Below are 12,148 nucleotides of genomic sequence, written 5' to 3' on the forward strand. Positions count from 1 at the left end.
AAGAAGAAGAAGTGGAAGAAAAAGAAGAAGAAGAAGAAGAAGAAGAAGAAGAAGAAGAAGAAGAAGAAGAAGAAGAAGAAGAAGAAGAAGAAGAAGAAGAAGAAGAAGAAGAAGAAGAAGAAGAAAAAGAAAAAAGAAAAAGAAAAAGAAAAAGAAGAAAGAATGGCTTAGATTATCAGAGGAGATGAACTAACAGGAAATAATATACAAATTAGCAGCTATAACAGGCTTTTTGACAGCTAAAAACCGATGACATTGGAGAAAAACCATAAAATGAAAGACTAAGGTAAAAGAAAAAGATATCTGATATTAAGACCTCTTTGTTATTGTGTTCTTTTTCTATAACTTTAAGAGAAATAACATTTGACTTACTCAATATTTCTAACAATAAAGCAGTAAGGGATATTTTTCTTCTATTATAATATTTCCAGCATGCCACACCTCCTTCAGAAAGACATTTCAACTTCCAAAAATACAAAGAGAAAAGAAACGATGCAATGGTTATCCTTTGAAGACTCTTTTCAGCTGGGAGTTTGAGATTGGAATTACCTTTTTTTCACTTTCTTGCAAAAGCATCTCCAGAACTTTTAGATGTTCTTGAAGTTCATCAAAGGGTAGCCCACTATGAGATTTCTTATCTGTTTCCATGGCTACCTCATTGGAGGTCATGAGCTCTTCTTTCTCCTTTGCCTCTCGTAAAACCTAAAAAGAGATGGAAGTATAGAAGCAGCAAATAATAGCTCAAGGGTAACTTTTAAGAGTGGAGAGAAGCAAAGCTGAGACAAGTTCCAGTATAGAGTGCTGCTCTTCATGCCTGGTATGGCAAATCAAATTCACTAAGGATCAGGAGCTGCATGGGAAAAAAAAGTAGCTAAACAAAATTTGATGCTTGACAGTATTACCCAAGGAGCCACATGCATTTCTAAAAGTGGTTTCAACATTAACCTAATAAGCAATCTTGATAGCGCTCAGGATTTTGCAATGCGCTGACAGAGGCTACTGCAGAAAGAAAAGAGCTGGCCATTTGTATAAGCATTAGAGCTCTAACTGCACATCCAGCCCATAAAAATGCCTTCATTTTATAATGCATTGAAAATTCTTTGCAAGGAAATACACTAACAAAATCTCAAGGTAACAAAGGGAAAAATTCAAATTAAAAAACAAAACAAAACACATGAACAACAGAAAACAGCAATCAAACCAGTAAAGGTAACAGTACCTGAGACAGTGTAGAATTCCAGTTCATCAGATCCTTGGTCATTTTAAATACAGGATCCCCTTCTGCTATTACATCTATTGTCTTCTTCACAATGAATTTGAAGGCATCTAAACCCCCACTAATAATGTCCTTTCCCTAGAAAGCAACATAAATGTCATTACTACAATACTGGGAAAACACATTTGCATGTTTTGTGGGGGTTTTGTGTCAGTCCAGGGGCTTAAAACTCAGGGCCTAGGTGATGTCTATGAGCTTTTTTTCTTCAAGGATAGTACTCTACCGCTTGCACAACAGCTCCACTTCCTGCTTTGTTTGCTGGTTAATTAGAGAGAAGAGTCTTACAGACATTCCTGCCTGGGCTGGCTTTGAACCACAATCCCCAGATCTCAACTTCCTCAGGGGCTAGGTTTACAAGCATGAGCCACCAGTGTCCAGCCATTTATATGTTTCAATTCTTTAAGAGTGACCTACAATACTAAGCACTGGGAAGAATGTGGAACAGTAAGGATAATACACACTGCATGTAGACACATAGTAGGTTCTCCTCTTTGGAAAACTGCTGGCCAGAATCTACTATAGCTACATATGTACAGTGGTTCATCAGAAGACATTTCAGGGCTGGGAATGTAGCCTAGTGGTACAATGCTTGCCTAGCATGCATGAAGCCCTAGGAACAATTTCTCAGTACAACATACATAGAAAAGGCAGGAAATTGCACTGTGGCTCAGGTGGTAGAGTGATAACCTTGTGCAAAAGAAGCTCAGGGACAGTTCCTGGGCCCTGAGTTCAAGCCTCAGTACTAGCCAAAAATAAATAAATAAATAACCAAAAATATTCAGAGCAGCAGTATTTGTAATAGCTATAACATGGAAACTATTTCAATCCTTAAAAACTGTGGAATAAATAAAATATAACATAGTGACAAAATGGAATACCACATCCAAAATGCAACATGGTCAAATGATACAAAAATGTTGTGAAAGAAGATAGATACAAAATGTACTATAAGTATGTAAAGTATAAAAGCAAACAAAGGTAATCTAAGATAAAAGTGAGGACTATAGTTATCTTCCTAGAAGGGGCATACTATCTCTTAAAGAATCTGAACAAGTTCACATTATGAAAATGAACTGTTTTAAATTTCAGTATTAAAATTAAGAAAAAAAATATAAAGCATAAATTTAAAGTATAACTAAGTATTTAATATATGCCTATAATGCCATTACTCCAGAGACTAAGGCATAAGTATTGTGAGTCTGAGGCCAGCCTAAGCTACATTCATATCCAGTTCAAGGATGCCAGGCTACACAGTGAAAAGAATGAAAAGAGAATCCAAAGACACAGTTTACGCCTGTAATCACAGCTGCTTACAAAGTAGAGGCAGAATTGTAGCCCAAAGCCAGCACAAGTAAAAGCCAGTGATTGGATCCAAAAACAAACTAGCTATTTCTGCTTTCTAGTTGCCATGGTATGATTGATTCTGCTTTGCCATGACCTTCCTGCCATTATGAACTGACATCTCTGAGAACAAAACTGCTCCCTGTAGATAGATAGATAGATAGATAGATAGATAGATAGATAGATAGATAGATAGATAGATAGATAGATAGATAGATAGATAGATAGATAGATAGATAGATAGATAGATAGATAGATAGAAAGAAAGAAAGATAGATAAATAGATAGATAGATAGATAGATAGATAGATAGATAGATAGATAGATAGATAGATAGATAGATAGATAGATAGATAGATAGATAGATAGATAGATAGATAGATAGATAGATAGATAGATAGATAGATAGATAGATAGATAGATAGATAGACAGGCAGAAGAAAGGAATAAGGATGTGGCTCAAGTGGTACTTCATATTGCCAAAATAAATAAACAAAGGTTACAATAGCCAGGCAGTGGTGTCTGGTGACTCATGCCTGTAATCCTTCTCAGCTACTCTGAAGACTGAGATCTGAAGATCACAGTTCAAAGCCTTCCAGGCAGGAAAGTCCATGAGATACTTATTTCCAAATAACTTCTCAAAAAATTTAGGGAATAGCGCTGTGGCTTAAGTGGTAGAGTGATAGCTGCCTTAAGTACAGAAAGGGTCAGGGACAACACCCAAGTCCTGAGTTCAAGCCCCACAATTGGCAAAAGAAAAAAGTATTTATCTACACATAGTAAACATTTTTCTAAACAAGAGGAAACTATAGTCAGAAAGAGATCAATGGTTGGAAAATGCTGTGAACAGACAGAACGGTGTGGCTACAGACTGGCATGAAGGAACTCCCTTAGTAATGAAAATATTCTTATATCTCAGTGAGCCATACAAATACAGAAAATATTCTGTGTCTGTGTATCACAATATACTGTGACTATACAGTATAAACATAATTATTATTTCTCAACACAAAGTCATATTGCAAAAAAAACAGTTTTACTGTATGCAAATTATAGCTCAACTTTGTCCTAGAAGACTATGCTGATTCTTAGTAAGGGAATCAATATATATTACAAAGATGAGTATGTTTCAAAAATAATCAGTTCTCTTTTATCTTTAAAAATCATATAAGAGATCAACAAGTACACCAAGTAATTAAACTATATTATATCAAACACTCTATTATGGAGAGAACTTTTGCTTTCAAGTACTATAAATAAGCTGATATTACACTTGCCTTCCTATACAGCAACTAGAAAACCAGACAAAATATAAGAAAGAACTATTTTTAGACAATGGAAAAAAAGACAAAATAAAAGACTTTGGTCCAGGAGAAAAGAGAAACAAAGTCAACCCTACAGCTGGGCTTTCTGCCTAGAGAAAAGTTCCAAACCCCAACACACAGAGGAGATCCTAAAGACAACAGAACACTCACACACAATGTAAGTCAGGGAAAAGGCTGGCATCAGGGAAGGCTGAAGCAGCTATCATTTGAAAGTCAGAAAACTTCAGAGGATGCAGCTATATAAGTAAAATGTTTCAAGAAGCTACAGATGTGCCCATGTGTCTTTATCTGAATAATACACTGTTAAAAAACATTAGGTAACGCCACACAGTTGGAGAAGAACTAGTGTAAGTAGTAAGCAACACAATCCCCATAGCTCAAGCTATGCGGAAACATCTGGTTTTTAAACAATCAAGTGAACAGACTTCACTGAACACCTGAGGAATAAGAGTGAATTCAGAGGAATCAGGGCTCAGCAGTAAAGATTAACTAGTCCTTAAGATTGAAGGCTACACTAGACTCCCTATAATCAAGCCTAACAGAGAGAAGAAAGTGGTGACATTGTCCAAAAAACAAATCCTTTAAATAGGGATACAGGTGGATCCATAGCAAGAATGAGATGTACAAGTCGTTATGTGGAAAAACAAACTTTGAAACTTTGGGGGGAGGAGGAGAATTGGGTGGGGGAGGGTGGGGGAGGGAAGGGGAAACAAAGGAGGAGGCTACAATGCTTGATAAGAAATGTACTCATTATCTTGCCCACGTAATTGGAACACTTCTGTACAGCATTTTCACAATAAAAATTAAAAATAAAAAAAGGGTGAAGAAAAAATAAAGAAATGTACTCTTAGTTGGGTACCAGTGGCTCACACCTGTAATCCTAGCTACTCAGGAAGCTGAGATCTGAGGATTGTGGTTCAAAGCAAGCCCTGGTAGCAAAGTCTGTGAGACTCTTATCTCCAATAAACCATCAGAAAACTAGAAGTGGCATTGTGGCTCAAGTAGTAGAGCACTAACTAGCCTTGAGCTCTAGAGCTGAGAGGCAGTGCCCAGGCCCAGAGTTCATGTCCACGATTGATAAAAAAGAAATGTACTCTTTACCCAACTTATATAACTGTAACCCGTATCTTTTAGTAACAGTTAAAAAGTTTTGAAATATGAATCTGAATCCAGAAAGCAGGACTGGGCCACTGATGACTCACGCCTATGGTCCTAGGATCTCTGGGCTGAGATCTAAAGATCACAATGGAAAGCCACAAGGGCAGAAGAACCTGTGAGACTTTCATCTCCATTTATTTATCCAGCAAAAATCAGAGGCAGGGTTCATGTGCCAGCTGTGGGGGAGGAGGACAAGGTAGACTGTGAAGATGGGAGTTCAAACCCCAGTGCCAGAACATAAACATTAAAAAAGAAAGAGGCCTGAAACCGGTAACTCACACCTATAATCCTAGCTACTCAGGAGACTGAGATCTGAGGATCACCGTTCAAAGCTAGCCTGGGAAAGAAAGTCTGTGAGACACTTATCTCCAATAAACCACTCAGAAAACCGGAAGTGGCGCTGTGGCTCAAGAGCTAGAGTGCTAGCTTGAGCAGAAGGGTACAGGGACAGGGCCCACACCCAGAGATCAAGCCCCATGACAGACAAAAAAAAGTGGGGTGGAGGAAGAAAGGAAGCAAGGAAGCAAGCAAGCTAGCTAGCTAACTAGCTGGATGCCAGTGGTTCACACTTGGAACTCTAGTTATCCAGGAGGCTGAGATCTGAGCATCACAGTTTGAGGCCAGACCAGGCAAGGTAGTCTAGTCCAGGCAGATTTATCTCTCCAATTAATCACCAAAAAAAAAAAAGTAATTATCACAGAAGTATAGCTGTTGCTCAAGTAGTAGGGTGCTAGCCTTGAGCAAAAAGGTTCAGGGACAGCACCCAGGTCCTGCTTTTAACCCCCAGGAATAACACACACACACACACACACACACACACACACACACACACACACACACACACACACGAAGCAGAAGACAACATCCTTAAAGGAACATGACAAAATTGCAAAAAAGATGACCGAGTGATTTCATTGGTATCTTTTACCTCAAACTTCTAAAAAGAACCATCTCTAGTATAATTTCCTTCACAGTGAAATTAATTTCTCTCCTTAGGAACTTTAGAAGATGGGAAAGGCTTTAGGATGAAAATGCCACCAATTCTATTCTGGTACACTTAATATTCAACTAAAATCTAAGTCCATAAAACTTCCACTGAGTAGTGGGAGTTCTCTACTCATGAGACATAAGTAAACACAACCTAAACTCTGCCCTCCATGCTAGCCTTCAAAGGTATAAAAAGGGTATATTCTCCCTATCTCTTTTCCTTAGATTTTCATATGCATGATCCATTAACTCTCCAAGTTTTTAAGACATTAATACTAGCCACTCTTCCCAGGGTTTTCCATGATTTTCATTCCCCTCTTAAAACATGGCTCTGAATGACAGATGTCCTTCAAGTGTTTATGAAGTCACTGCTGTTTACTATCCAAACATACTTCTAACTCCTGTTTTCTTTGCCCACTAAAAGCAACTCCTGATAAAAATTTCTGATAATGCTAACAATTTAATCTCCCAATATCTCAAAGCATCAGAGTTAGACATTAAACCATTCTAGTTGCTGGGGGCATGAGGAGAAATGAAACTTCCTGTCTCTGTAACTCCTGAATTTGAGCTTATCTGTTTGAGAATACCATACTTGCACTCACAGCATGATCTGACAACAATTACAAAATCATAAAGTAAACAACAAAGAAAACTGAAGGTACCAGGACCCTACGTTCACCAAAACAACATGCAATAGTCTATTTCTAGAGTCCTTTAGGGAGAAAAATAAACTCATTTTTTAAACACATAGTGTGTTAGTCAAAGCCAAAATAGCCTCACAGTAAATAGCCTCATCAGTAAGAACAGTGCCTCATATATGGAGTATTTTGCAGCCATGTCTACTGACATGGCTACTGACCCATGCACTATGGACCCAAAGGTATGTCAATCCAGTTCTCTCTTAGGTATACACAAGTAGTGATAGTGGAACCTGTTAGTCTCTGATGGGTATATACGCCAAAACATGATATAACTCTGAAGATGGAGAAAAACAGATAGAATAAATCTGCTTCCAGAGAAAAAAAGATAGAGATGAGCAAAGAGTATTAAATGAGAAACAATATGGGCTGTGAGAGATGAAGAAAACAAACTGGTCTTCAAAACTTTTCCATACGGCTTAGAAGTGCAGGTTTCCTTTTGATCAAGACAAACTTCGAAGAATAAATCTTGGCACAGACCAAAATGTTTTTAAAAGAGACCCAGAAACACAACAAATCAAAGAAAGGTTGGGCACATGGGATTACATGAAATTGCAGAACTTCTGCATGGCAAAGGACATAGCAAGAGCAATAGAAAGCCCACCGATTGGGAAAAGATTTTCACTAGCCATACAACGGACAAGGGTCACATATCTAAAATACAACTTGAACTCAAAAAAATTTAATTTCCCAACAACAAATCCTCAAAGAAACAACTGCCCAATAAATAAGTGGCTAAAGACTTAAAGAGAAACTTCTCTGAAGAGGAAAGAAGGATGGCCAATGGACACATGAAGAAATGCTCAACCTCCCCAGCCATAAAAGAAATGCAAATCAAAACAACATTGTGATACCACCTAACCCTTGTTAGAATGGCTAGAATCAAGAACTCTTATAACAACAGATGTTGGAGGGGATGTGGACAGAAGGGAGCTCTTCTGAATTGTTGGTGGGAGTATAAACTTGTTCAACCACTTTGGAATGTAGTATGGAGGTTCCTCAAAAGAGTCTACATAGAGTTTCCCTATGACCCAGCAATCCCTCTTTTGGGCATTTACCCAAGCGATCACAAAGAAGACCATGCTAAAGCTACAAGCACGACTATGTATACTGCAGCATAATTTACCATAGCTAAGATATGGAACCAACCCAGATGCCCCTCAGTAGATGAATGGATCAAGAAAATGTGGCATATATACACAATGGAATTCGATGCCTCCATCAGAAAGAATGACATTGCCCCATTTGTTATGAAATGGAGAGTTGGACAAAATTATATGAAGTGAAGTAAGCCAGGCCCAAATAAACATAGGTCCCATGATTTCCCTTATTTGCAATAACTAGTATATGTCTAAGACAAGCAGAAACGGTAAGAAAAGTTGATGGTAGGTGAAATGATCCCCAAGATAAGGACACAAATGTTTCTTTTTTCTTTCATACAATTGTTTCTAACATATTTATAAGATGATTTCTTTGTTGCTTTGTATGTCCCTCCCCCACGGTATAACCCCTGTTTTCACTGTATTTGATGTTGGTATAATTTGTGGAGGGGAAGGAAAAAAAACAAATATTTTAAATAGGGATACAGTTGGACCTATTGCAACAATGTCAAAAAACGAACTTTACAACTTTGGCACGGTGTGTGTGGGGTGGTGATGGAAGTGGGGGGAACGGGAAATGGGAAGGGATGGGAAGGGGTAACAAAGGAGGAGGCAATAATGCTTGATAAGAAATGTACTCATTACCTTGTCCATGTAATTGTAACACCTCTGTATGGTATTTTCACTATATATATATATAAACCCTCACCTTCATAAAAACCCAAATGCAAAAACAAAGAGAGAGAAAAGGCTAGAATGTACCTCAGCTCAATGGCAAAACACTTGCCTAGCAATTGCAACATCCTGGGTTCAATGCCTAGTATCAAAAAACAAAAGGTAGAAAATCAAACAAACAAAAAACAAAAGGCAAAAAAAATAGCCCTAAATAAACAAAAATCTTTTTTGGTCCTGTCAGTTTTAAATTCAGCCAACCGTGGTTGCCATATAAAGTGCTAAGTAATTCTTATATTCAGCATATATGGCAATATAATTTTATTATACAGCAGTCCTTGAAATTACTTCAGATGCAGAGTAGAGAGATATGAACAGTTACAAGACACAGATCTCTAACTGGCAGCTGGATTCACAAGGCAACCCACCACAGCTGTAGGATGTCCCCATGTCCTTAATATCAAAAATGCACAAGCTAGCTACTGAATCCAAAGTATCCTAGGACTTAAATTTTCTCTATACTGACCTTCAGCAGCTTGACTTCAGCTGAAATCTCACTGGGACTAGGGATCCCAAGGGAAGACTCTGTTGTTTCAATGATGTTTGAAGTATCTTGTCCTAGAGAAAAATTAAATTTGTTGCTCTTTATTACCCAAACTTACCAAGCTAAATTCTAAAAACGAAATATCAAAGTGTGTATATCTAAAATCATGAATGCTATAAGACAGGTTATTTTTAACAATTGGGGTAATTATTCCTTGAAAATATCTCCTTAGTATAACATTTTTTAAACAAAACCCTGATATATCATCATTAAAGAACAGACATTTATAGCAATTCCTAGACTTCATTCTAATAAGAAAATGCTACCAATTCTACTAGCAGTGTCTATCATCTCATGATTATTTTTCTTCAAACAATAAACCCTTGAACAAATGTGGAAGGAGAATTATTAACTAAGTCCTTTGTAACACAAATCTGTAAAACGCACACAGACAGTAATGAAATGACTGATGATTTTACCCACTGTGGCCACTGTAGCTGAGGCTGAGGAGAGCAAGGACTTGCCCTCGGGGCCCCAATATTTCCATCTGGCCTGGGGTATATCTTTGGAAAGTTTCCTATTGTCCCAGTAAATGGGGGGGGGGAAGACACAAGAAAGTGTGAAAAATTATTGAGCCAGAGTACAATATACATAAGTTATCTAAGTATTAGCTAAAGTATGGGAACCTAATAATATTTGCTTAATGCATTGCTTGACTGATAGACAGTTGTCTGTGTTTATTATGTAGGCACCATGCAGCAAAGGAAATTACTGCTGATGGCATTTATAGAACTGAAAAACTATTATTTATGGTTGTAAAAATAAGAAAAGAAATGTAAACCTAAATTAGCATTGAGCTTGAATCTGTCTTTTTTATTGTGAAAATACTGTACAGAGGGTTTACAATTATATGGGCAAGATAATGAGTACATTTCTTATCAAGCATTTAGCCGCCTCCTTTGTTTCCCCTTCCCATCCCTTCCCATCCTTCCCCCCGCCCCCCCACCCAGTTTTCCCTGACCCCCCACCAAAGTTGTAAAGTTCGTTTTCGACATAATGACTTGTACATCTCATTGTTGCAATGGGTCCACCTGTATCCCTATTTAAATGATTTGTTTTTCTCATTGTACCAGGGCTTCACACATTTGGCTTGCTTGCTCATGGCTGGCACTCTACCACTTGAGCCATACCTCTAGTGTAGCACTTTGCTGGCATTTAGTTGGAGATGGAATCTGCATTCATCTGGACCTAAGCATCCTCAGTAGCTAAGATTACAGGTGTGAGCCAGGGGTACCTGGTAAACTCTAATATTTTTAAATCCCAATATTTTAATAGAGATTCTAGCTGGGCACCAGTGGCTCACGCCTGTAATCCTAGCTACTCAGGAGGCTGAGATCTGAGGATCACGGTTTAATGCCAGCCAGGGCAGGAAAGTCCATGAGACTCTTACCTCCACTAAACCATTAGTGGTACTGTGGCTCAAGTGGTAGAGTGCTCACCTTGAGCTGAAGAACACAGAGATAGTGCCCAAGCCCAGAACTCAAGCCCCACAACCCACAAAAAAAAATAGAGATTCTGTGATACCTGAAAAGGGAGAACTTCTGAAGTCTCAGGGTCCCTGGAAGACCCAACTTCTGGTTTTTTCAACTGGACACTACAGCTTCCATTAAGTCTCTTGATTGGTATGTTGGTCAACAGATTCAGTATTCTTCACAGACTCAGAATTCTCCACTGACTTACAGTTTCTTTCTTCAATGATAGGACTTGCTTCAGTTATCAGTGGAGTCTCAGGATCATCTTTATCAGAAAGTCCAAGGGAAAAAGTGATTGAGGTCAGCTTTTTTTTAGTATAAATTATTTGTCTAAATCTTTTGACACTTTCACAGAGTCACAGGCAGGAACATTAGTAAATTAATACAGACAAGATCCCACAGATCTTCCCCCAGGTTCTCCTAGTAACAGCTTTCATAACTGAAGCATAATTCATTGTGGCAGAATCCACCAATCTTCAGCTTTCAACATATTTCAACTGAAATTCTGTCACTTAAAGAAGTATAGATGGAATTACATAGCATGTCACTTGTTAAGAATTTTTACACAGCATTTAAGTCCCTCCAGACCCACTTGTATTAAGATTTTTTTTTACTGTTTCTGAATAGTCCATGGTATAAATGTACTTTGGGACTATCACAGAAATAAAATGATTCAGAAAGCTTATGTACAGGTGTTTATGGGAATGAAAGCTTTCTCTGGGAAAAATGCCTGCTCAGTTAAATTTTAAATGTTACTGTTAGGCTGGGCATGTACCTGAGTAGTAGCCTAGCATGCATGAAGCCCTTTGTTTGATTACTCAGTACCACATGCACAGAAACTGGCACTGTGGGTCAAGTGGTAGAGCGCTAGCCTTGAGCTAAAAAGAAGCTCACGGATAGTGCCATGGGACTGAGTTCAAGTCACAGGACTGTCCAAAAACCAGGTATTGTTCTATTTTTTCCCAAGGAAAATATCATTTTACTTTCCTAGTGGCAATGTATGAATAATCAAGTTCACTTGAATTCTGATCAATCTTGTGTTGTCACTATTTTGATTGAGCCATTCAGACAGGTATGTAGTGGTACCTCACTGTGCCTTTTAAGTTGCATTTCTCTAAGGGCTGGGACCAAGGCATCCTTTTATGTGCTTATTTGCTGAATATATACTCTTCAGGGAAACATTTATTTGTATCTTTTGGTCATTATCGAATCATTCTGGTTTGGTTTTTATCATTATGTACTACAGAGATTTGAGAACACTGTATTTTGGAGATTTAACTCCTCTACTATATGGTTTGCAAATATTTCATGCTAGTTTATAGTTTATCTTTTTCCTGTCTTCCTAGGGTCTTTCCCTGAGCAAGTTTTTCATTGTGAGGAGGTTCATTATCTATTTCCCCTTTTACTGACTATCCTTTAAAATCTTTAGTAATCACTTACTACTAAAACTCTTCCAGAGATTTAATCTATCCAAAAACATTTCTGTCAGAACAGTTTTTTAGGGTTTTGTTTCCTA

General features: G+C 37.9%; 1 long non-coding RNA gene across 1 annotated transcript; it reads right to left on the reverse strand.

The window, feature by feature from the left end:
- Window positions 1-531: 531 nt before the first annotated feature.
- Window positions 532-10,889, reverse strand: LOC138829707 (uncharacterized). Its single transcript, XR_011372701.1, has 4 exons — window positions 10,685-10,889; window positions 9,083-9,174; window positions 1,220-1,354; window positions 532-702 (listed from the first exon to the last, which is right to left on the reverse strand). It is a non-coding gene; the product is annotated as an uncharacterized lncRNA (long non-coding RNA).
- Between the last annotated feature and the right edge of the window lie 1,259 nt (window positions 10,890-12,148).

Source organism: Dipodomys merriami, unplaced genomic scaffold, assembly GCF_024711535.1.
Source record: "Dipodomys merriami isolate MVZ:Mamm:240054 unplaced genomic scaffold, mDipMer1.0.p SCAF_1756, whole genome shotgun sequence".
NCBI classification, from domain to species: domain Eukaryota; kingdom Metazoa; phylum Chordata; class Mammalia; order Rodentia; family Heteromyidae; genus Dipodomys; species Dipodomys merriami.